This window comes from Alosa alosa, chromosome 3 (genome assembly GCF_017589495.1).
Source record: "Alosa alosa isolate M-15738 ecotype Scorff River chromosome 3, AALO_Geno_1.1, whole genome shotgun sequence".
Lineage (NCBI taxonomy): Eukaryota > Metazoa > Chordata > Actinopteri > Clupeiformes > Clupeidae > Alosa > Alosa alosa.
Genome location: NC_063191.1, coordinates 19,787,536 through 19,797,462, shown reverse-complemented (window position 1 = coordinate 19,797,462; position 9,927 = coordinate 19,787,536). Strand labels below are relative to the sequence as shown.

At 41.2% G+C, this 9,927-nt stretch overlaps 1 long non-coding RNA gene across 1 annotated transcript; it reads left to right on the top strand.

Moving 5' to 3' along the window:
* The first annotated feature begins 11 nt into the window (after positions 1–11).
* Positions 12–3,297, top strand: LOC125291521. The gene is made up of 2 exons (XR_007193013.1): positions 12–507; positions 1,827–3,297. It is a non-coding gene; the product is annotated as an uncharacterized LOC125291521 (long non-coding RNA).
* Positions 3,298–9,927: the final 6,630 nt, after the last annotated feature.

The window sequence follows — 9,927 nt, the reverse complement described above, 5'->3', positions numbered from 1 at the left end:
GGGGAGGGGGTTCCTCTGGGAGCGCTGCTGTCGAAGCTCCACCAAGGACAGGAGAGAGTGAGTCCTGTCCAGCTTGGGTTTCCCTAGCTGGCCTGGCGCCTGAGGAGTGGACACATCAACACCAACCCTGCTCACCAGCCCCAAGCTCAACACCTCCCGGGCCACACGTGGGCTTTCAGCGTTTGTTTGGTTTTCATGGGGGTGGGGGGGGGATTCAGATCTTGACAAATAGCTCAACATTTTTTGTGTTGACCATCTCATCCCTCTTCTTACTGATGAACAGCGAAAGGCTGTGACTTAGTGATAGCAGGTGTCATGCATACTGTATGAAAGTCTCCTTCACATTTCTATTCCCAGACGAAGGGCTGAGCACGAGAATGAGGAAGAATGTGAGCCCTTGCCTTTTCATTCCTGCACTGTGAGTGGGCAGATACTGCTGTAGCGGCTGTTTGATCTTCCAGGAGAAAGAAAGGAACAGAAAAATAAAAAAGCACTTTGCCTCCACAGGTATGAAGTCTGTGGTAGATTGTCCTCGGAGCCTGATTTCCTTTGTCTTTTTTTATTTTCTTCCTGTGACATTGTGATCTTAACCACTGTGATGACTTCTGATGTCGTTTTATTTTTTCTCATTGAGACCACATGACATCAAGGTACATCAGAACTGTGTATCCCACAAATAGGACAGTTTGCCTCATGTCTGTGTGCGTACAAATTCATGAACATTCTTTTCAAACTCAGACCCTAGTGATGATGGCACGTATTTGTTTAATAATGTTGCAGTTAAAAGTGATTGATGTGAAGAGTGAGAGAAATGTTCCCTAGCAGGCATAATGGAACGTCCTGCCTCACCCTTGCGTTGACTTTGACACAGGTGGTACGTTCCTAATGAAAAACATAAATTCTTAATCAGCTTGGCAAATATGTCTCTGCTAATCAGACTTGCAGACAGAAGCGCTACTTGAAATAACCTCCGATTGTCCATGTGTGTGTCAGCGTGTCCTTTGTAGGAAGCCCTCATGCACTAGATCAATAAATAATGTGGGTTTTCCTAATAACACAGACAAAGCTTTGCCATCTTCATGTTGTTGTGATTTAATTCTCCACTCTCCTCTTTGGACACGATCCCAATGTGGGATCAGGGTTAGATTTCCCAGTGGTGCCAATCAGGACACAACTGCCAAAGCTCCATCTGCAAAGGAAGCACAAATGGGATCATCAGTGCTCAGTAGCAAGCTTATTCAAAACAAACGTTTAATCAAATTTCCAGAATCATATCAACAATAACTACTACCTGTACTACCGTACACACACACACAGAGACAGACACACAATTTGAATAATTTATCACTGAAATCTGTTGAAATTTCACCCAAAGAGGCCCACTCAGGAGCCCCTGTACTGCAGCCCAACCAGGGTGGCGTGTAGGTAATTGGTGGTGTGTGGTGTAGTGGAGTCCCTGGGGGAAGTGGAGTAATAACAATGAGATTGCAGAGCCCTGTTCACATCCCAGCAGCATCTTCTCATGAAATTGATGTTGCAGCTTAGCATATCATTTAGCCTGTGAACTGAATGTGAAAACCAGAATGTCCCACATGGTCATCTGTCTCTCTCTCTTGCTCTCTTTCTCTCATGCTCTCTCTCTTGCGCTCTCTCACGCTCTCTTGCTCTCTCTCTCTCTCTCTTGCTCTCTCTTTTAAAACTCTGAGGATCTGCTCAGAATTCTGAAGATCCCTAGTCAATTGAGGCAGGGGAGAAATATTGTGCAATATCTGGTTGAGCGACTCTGATTCTGCTGTTTTCTGGGTCTTGCTCTGTGTGTTGTGCAGCCTGCCAAGAGAAGAGTTCATGGAGGTAGCTGGACTAGGTGAAATGCAGGCATGATCTTCATCAGTACTGTGTATTTGATACTTGATAGCACAGATTTCTGAACTACCAGGTTGGTTGTTATTGTCTTTCTGGTTGAATATAGCAGTAGCTAAGGTTACCACCATTTCATTATCCTTTTCTCCAACAGACAGGAGATCAAGTTCTCGGCAAAGCATATAAGAGCAGACAAAAGTGAAACCATAGAGCGATCAGCCATCAATAAACCTGAATGACCTTTGGTATTTTGTCTGAACGACATGTAATGAAGGTCGGAAGTTTTTTTCATGTTTTATTGTCAAATTCCCACACAATGGACAAAGGACAAACTGTGATTCTGATGTTACATATCACAGAAGCATATTTCACAGTTAATTCCATTGCACAATAATGCTAAAATGGTGAACATCTTTTTACAGTCCCCATATGTGCTGTTTGGTGTCTTCAGAGTAGAGAAGTATAGCAATGTGGTAGTCTTGTGCAAGTTTTTGTAGTCTGTGTATTAATGTCCACCAGCTAAATATTCTCTAATGATTAACATTTCTGTGCAGATCAACATTAAGACCCTTCTTTACATTAGAAGTTGCAGCAGGCATACATTTCCTATTTTCAGTTCTATCTTATACATGGCCCACTTTTTGGTGGGTTTGGGCTACTGTGTTCTTCAGGTTAAGTTGAATTAGCCACCAAGAAAACTCCAAATAAATGCAGCACTTTTTGTGCCAGAAGCCCATATTGGACCTCTAGGGGTAGCATTTATATTAAATGTTTACATCCCAATATGGTACATAACAATTTAATGGGTTTTACATGATTAGAAGTGTTATATCAAAAACATAACTTTGAGTTTATTTAATTATTTTATAGTCATATTTTCCTCCTGTATACCAAAAGCACCTTTGACATGTACCAAGAGAAATATTTAACTGTGAACTGACATTTTACTTTTCAAAAAGAACAAGTATCTGTGAAGAAGTAATTATGTAAGGAGAGTACATGAAGTTGTTGAGTGAGATATTACAGTTTGAAACAAAAATCTCCTGATGTTTTCCCTCTCAATATGTATTCACCTTTTCTGTTTTATATTATGTAATGAAGATAATGAATAAGAAATTATTTAAGTGTGCGCAAATGTATATATTTTAAATGTGTGGTCATATATTTTTTTTCAGTTTGCTATGTATTGTTCTCAGTGATGTAACTCAAGCTTTGAAAATGCTGTCTGCTGTCTTTAAGCAATGTCCAACCAAAGCCCATTGAGATAATTCAGAAGGATGTGAAATTACCTTCTTGCAACCTGAGAAAGTAATAAGCTCACTGTAATACATGTACTGTGTTGGAAGTTCTTTGAAAAATTCTGTTCCATTCTCATATCACTGTGAGCTAAACAATAACAGCAAACAAGCAAGAACATTAAAAATGTTTGAACTCAAAGTATTATTGACTGATTTTTTTTTTCACCTCTTGAGGACCAGCTATTTTTCTTGAATTTGAAAATTAATCTGACCATGTCTGTGCTTGCGTTGTGCTGTGATTTTTGCTTAACACACTGCACTCACTGCAGCATTTTTGTCCAACCAATGATGAGTTTATTATTTACACAGAGCACACATGTATAACATATGTATGGTTTTCTGTTTTCAGCTACAGCCAGCTTTAGGAGTACCCATTCTTGTGCTATGGTCTTGTGAACTGTTCCGGTTAGGAGACAGTAGGGTACAGGGAGCTATTTGCTATTCAAACTCCCTGGAGTGTGTGATTGCATGGTGTGTTTGTGTGAATGAATTTTTTTTTGTTTTTATGCCAACAAGAAGCACTGCATGACAAACCGTAGCAGCAGGAAAGTCTCTTAGGGAACATAAACATCTGTGCCATACAGACAAGAACCCCACCCCAACCTAGCCTTACTGAGGCAAGCTCACAGTCTCTTCTTAATGGCACTCATAATAGGGCATTGACACAACTAATTACACATTCCCTGTGTAATACTAAACAATGCTCCACAATCACACAGGACAGAAAAGAAGAATTACAATGTCATTAACAGCACTTCAGTACAATGACACAGATGGCAAGCCTTGCTTTCTGTTTCTTAAAGCAGATGCTGGTTTTGTCTAGATCAACTCCCTAATGGCAGCCAACGTGCAATTGTTTTAAGCTTTCTTTTAATGCATGTCAATAACATAAAGCACCAAGGCAACAGTGTGCCACTTAGACCTCCCTTAGTAAATTAAGTCACTCAGTGAGCTTGTTTGCATCTACAGTTCCAAGAAAAGTATTTGCTAAATATAGTGGTGCATATGATTTCAAATGAACACTGATGGGTGGGTGGGGGGGTTTCTGAAGTATGCCATTCATCAGTTTAACCACATCTTCTCCTGCCCCCACTGCTCTCTCCCCCTCAATAACATAGCAAATGGTATTGCTCCTACCTTAGGGCTTTGTCTTATGAACCGTGTGTCATAGGTTTGCTCACTTCATTTTGCATGCATTTTGTCCTGTGGAACAGTTGCCATAGCCTCATTACAAGCAGTGTCAGGTTATTTATGGCCCTTCCACTGGGAGGGTTTTTTATGATAGTATTTTTCAATTTGCACAACATTCTCTGAGAAAAAAAGCCCCCACTGTGAAGCGATGAGGATGGGACTCAGGCATGTGGGTTATCTGCATCTCAAGCAGTGTTGCAGTGGCTGTCGGGCTGTGTGTCTCTGTGCATTCAGACACGGCTACTCAGGCAGCAGGCTCAGTCAGACGGGTTTCAGTGGACTATCCATTGTGCAAAATGTATGTGTGGTGCCAGGAAGCCAGGATGCAGGAGGCCAGTTGTTGTCAAGCGTTCCTCACTGCTAATCCATCATCCGCGCCTGCCTGTGTTCCATGCAGCGCCACCTGAATTGAAATGTGTATTCATAGTCAAAAAGGTTGTTGATAGTGGCTGTCAAACACCTTTCTTTGCAATATAATATAAGGATCATGTCGTACATCACTGAAAACAACACACATTGAGAGTGTAAAATATCAAAATAGCAGTTTGCTTCCAGTGGTTTGGTCATTGTTTTATTTCCACTCTGTCTAGTCAACTGATCTGCATACACTCATTGTTCCTGTTATGATGGCATTAATTATTGACAGGAGAGAGACTGTAAAATCTTGAAGGGTGCTACCAAAGACCAGAACACAAAAATGTGTCAGACTCTTCAACTCCTTCAGTAAATCTCCATTCATATTTACCGTAATTACCCTATAAGCGTATATGATTAAATCTCTTCTCTGGGAATGTGTCTTAGATTTCTTGCTAAGTTACACTTTCAGTCCATTATTTACTTATAAAAGGGACTACAGTATACATATATTGCCTAGTTGTGTAAGTAGCCCTCCATAATATATATGTATGTATTTGTATAACATATGGGAAACAAGCTCATTTTCCAGAGCTCATTTTCCAATAGCTTGTTTCCCATGTGTTATAACGGCCCCAGTGATGAGGGCTTTAACACATGCAAAGTGTATTTTACATTTCAATTGGAAGCATTGAGACCAAATCAATTGTCTAGGATGTGCGAAAACTATTATTTGTACAGCATTGAAGCTGCTATTATCAGCATCATGATACTTAAAACATTGGCTTCATATAAGGCAGCACTTTACTTTGAACAAATATATATTATGGAGGGCTACTTACACAACTAGGCAATATTTGTATACTGTAGTCCCTTTTATAAGTAAATAATGGACTGAAAGTGTAACTTAGCAAGAAATCTCACATATTCTCACACTTCGGCCTCGGCCCCCTAACAGCCTTTGGCATGTCCACCCTCAGGGCCGGTGCCCGGCGGCGGTGAGGAGGGGAACTGTTTGCGCTGCTCCACTCTCCCATACAGCAGTGAGTGAATCACAACTGGAGAAGATCTATATGTGTCATGTCATATAAATGCATAGACCTGCACAGGCCCCTCTGAGACTTGAGCCAGTTTATCGGCCGACAAACTCTGTAATGGAGGATGTCCTTTGTGGTTAGGAAGACGGAAGAGTAGAGAGGAGGCTTTGCTGTTGCAACTCTATCTGTCTGCATAAAAGGAAGACTTAATAGCTGTGTGGTGAGTGTGTCAGTTTTTAAGAGACAACGCTGCATACACTCCCATGGCAAAATAGCAGCAACTACATGCAACAGTCTATGCATCCAATTGTTAGCTAAATCAGCCACTGATATTACTTGTCTACTAAATAAATCCCTGAAAACTCCTCTACTGAGAATGAACAATGTAGGAATGTAAAAGACCCTGTTTTTTTACAACTTTACTATGCTCTACAGCAGTGTTTCCCAACCTGGGGGGCACGACACCCTTGGGGGGGCGCTAGAGAGTCCGGGGGGTGCGCGACGCTTTATCGTGAAACAGGTGCATTGTAAGATGCAAAACTTTACAACAGTAATAACACAGTAATACACCTTAGCAAAGCTCCAATCAGACTTCCATCTGCCATCTGTTCGTGCGGACAGTCTGAACTACCTTTGATGGACTAGGGGAAGCAGTGCACTTAATCAATTTGCTTATTGCAATTTGCTTAGTTATGGTGTTCATTACTATGAGCCATCACCCACCCATTTAACACAATTTAACAATAATTACATTTATTAAATAAAGGCACACAAAATAAAAACGTATGATTTTCCTTTCATTTTTTTGTGGGGGGGGTTCCACCAGAAGTGAATTAGGGGGGCCCTGGAGAAAAAAGGTTGGGAACCACTGCTCTACAGGTCCTCTCACTCTAACAACATCAGTATCATGTATTCAGTCCACATCAAACCCAGACATGTCAGTCACACTTCTCACATCAGCTATGTTTAGAGCCAGTGCTGCCTTCCCCAAATGATGTGCCTAATTTGCCTTAAATTCGGAGGTGATGCGGTTAAGAGGGTGAGACAGAGAGCAGGTAGCATTTTGCATTCTGCCAGACAACATGCGCCCTGAATGACAATCAAGGCTTAAGACGCAAATGCAATCCTTCAGATGACAAAGTGCAGTGAGCAGGTTAATTGGAGCCCTAATCAGCCAAGCAAAGGCTGCGTCACCATCAATAATCATTGCAGATGCAGATTAAGGGAATCTCAGTGACGACTCTTCATAACCAGGAAAAATACATAAATCCACTGTTTTACATGAAGAGGGATAAAGCCTTGATTCTGTTTTGGGGATTAGGATTCATTATACAATTCCCAAACAATCTCTCAAGTGTGAATACATCACACATCAGCTAGTTGACTAAACCTATGTTACAGATGATGCTCTCCAAAAGCTGCCTCTGAGGTGTTCTAATGAATTCTGGGCTGCTCTGGCTACTGGATTGTTGTTGTTGTTGTTGTCTCTGGTCTGTTCATCATGTGTGAAGTCAATATGTGAACACAGTGCAGATGTGCAGACACTCATACAGGTCATGACACCTATAGAGCTGCTTGCTTGTGTCTCATTATTGTCATGTTGCATTCCCTCATGTCTCTGGTGTCCATCTCCTCCAGCACCTGTCTCATTCACACTGTCCACCTCACTCATACTGTCCTCCTCCCTCACACTGTCCACATCACTCACTGTCCACCTCACTCACACTGTCCTCCACACTCACACTGTCCGCATCACTCACTGTCCAGCTCACTCATACTGTCCTCCTCCCTCACACTGTCCTCCACATTCACACTGTCCTCCACAGGGGTTCAGCAGAGCAACTCCCCGTGTGAGGCTGAGGTTTTGTAGTGTAGGCTGCTCCCTCCACAAGACCCTTCTGCACACAGTTGGGCCAGTAGACACCTGATGAGCAGCTGGATGTGTGTAACCCGGCCACCACGCATTCTGCACCCGTCATGCCAACAGTCAGTCATTCAACCTGCTACCATAATGCACACATCATTGAAAACACCACCATGCCTTTCATTCATCCCATCTAAATCCACAAAGAACACCTGAGGTTTCACATATCAACTCGCAAAACTGGTATTTCACTGGAATTTCCAGACGTGTGCAAACAAGATAGTTGATAGAGTTAGAGTTCATATTTCTGTATCCAGAGATGGCAAAAGTACTCACTTTCCATACTCAAGTAGAAGTACAAATACTTGTGTTAAAAAATACTCTGGTAAAAGTAGAAGTACTGGTTTAACTTCTTTACTCAAGTAAAAGTTACAAAGTACAGGCTTGGAAATTTACTTAAAGTATAAAAGTAAAAGTATAGTCTTGTGAATGACAACCATTTATTATGCAACAGCACCTGGACCACACAAATGTTCCCAATGTGCAAGAGTGCCAGTCTCTCTTTTTAAATCTTCCCATAACCTGTTTGGTCATTTATTGGCTTTCTCCCCCAACATTGCACTGCCTACTTCAGAGGGCAGTGTGTTCTTTCTGCTAGATAACAAGCATCTCTGAACTGACTACATTTCAGCCCTCTAGGTCACTTGATATGATTTTAGAAACACAATTGAGCCCTAGCACCAGGTCTTGCGAAGTGTGAGAAATGATATAATTATAATGTAGATCAATATAAAATGAAAAATCATTATTTTAGACCATTATTTGCCAAGGTATGCTCATGTGTTTTGTAATGCCTTATGGAAACTCCTCATAGGACTTTTGGTTACCCAAAATGCATACTGACAATAAAGGTCTGCATTTCTGAGGTTTCTTGTAGACTATTTGGATTGTGTGTCAGGTTCTGATATAGAATGACTACACAAAATTGAAAAATTACACAAAAGGCTCTATTTTTGCATTTTTTTTGTTGGCTTCATGCGTGTGTATAAGATGGACTATACATCTGCACAACTAATATTGGATTAAACAACATGAATATTTAATTTCTAATTAGCGTCAAGTGCAACGTAGCCTATTCCGATCCGCTAGCCTGACGAGCCAGACCCACATTAAAATGTAGGGACTGGGCACTCACCGTTCGCAGTGCTCAGTCCGAGGGGCGGGATAATCGGTTGTCTTTCAAATTTCCTCTGCACGCAATAGGACAGTGCTGAGTCTCATGCGTTTCCCACCAGCGGAGCTAGTTGGCTAGTTCAAACTTTTGCCAACTTAAAACAAGCTTAACTTGTGTCACACTGTTGGCCAACAGCAACATCCATCTTCAACAGCAACATCCATCTTCATCCATCATCCATCAGTAGGGAATTCAAGCCAAACCGTTGCAACTCTGCCATCAATCATTATGTTAAGCCTGCCTAACGACTCTATACACGTTTTGATTGGCCTGATAGAAGTTTAATTTTTCGAGCTCACAAGCCAACGGAGAGTTGCTAGACTAGCCCTGGAAGCAAATGTAATTTACTGCCGCTAGAGTGCGTCTAGATTTCTAGGCTACCGATCCGCTATTAATGACGCGAAAAATAATAACGGTAGGCTGAAATTATTTGAAACTAAAGTATCAAGCCAGTTTTGTAAAATGTAAGGAGTAGAAAGTACCGATATTCGTGTTAAAATGTAAGGAGTAAAAGTAAAAAGTCGCCTCAAAAATAAATAGTAAAGTAAAGTAAAAATATCTGAAAAATCTACTTGAGTAGGCCTACAGTAACAAAGTATTTGTACTTCGTTACTTCCCATCTCTGTCTGTATCATTTCTAATCTTCTCTACCTCACACAAATGTCCTGTGCTCAAATCAGTGCCATTTGATTTGTGCTGTGTGAAAGGTTAGAAAAGTAATGAATCGTTACAAGGTCAGAGCCAGAACTATCTGTTAAAGGGGTATAAATAACCCACACCAAAGGCACTAAATCACCTGTGTGACGCTGCGCATTCCATCTGTTCTTGGGAATCACATGCTCATTAATTCCCTCTTCTGCAGAGACTGGGGGGGGTAATCTATACTAACCTGGGAAAATGGGGTTCCCTCTGAAATGTGCTCAATATGTGTCCCTTTTGTCTGGGAAACTCTCTCCAATTGATGCTTTTTTATTAGAATCAGTGTATTAGTTTCATGCTAATTGGAAGATGTACGAGCAAACTGATTTTTCAACACTTTCTGCATGAAATAGACTTTGGATTTGCATGCATACATTAGTGATGTACATA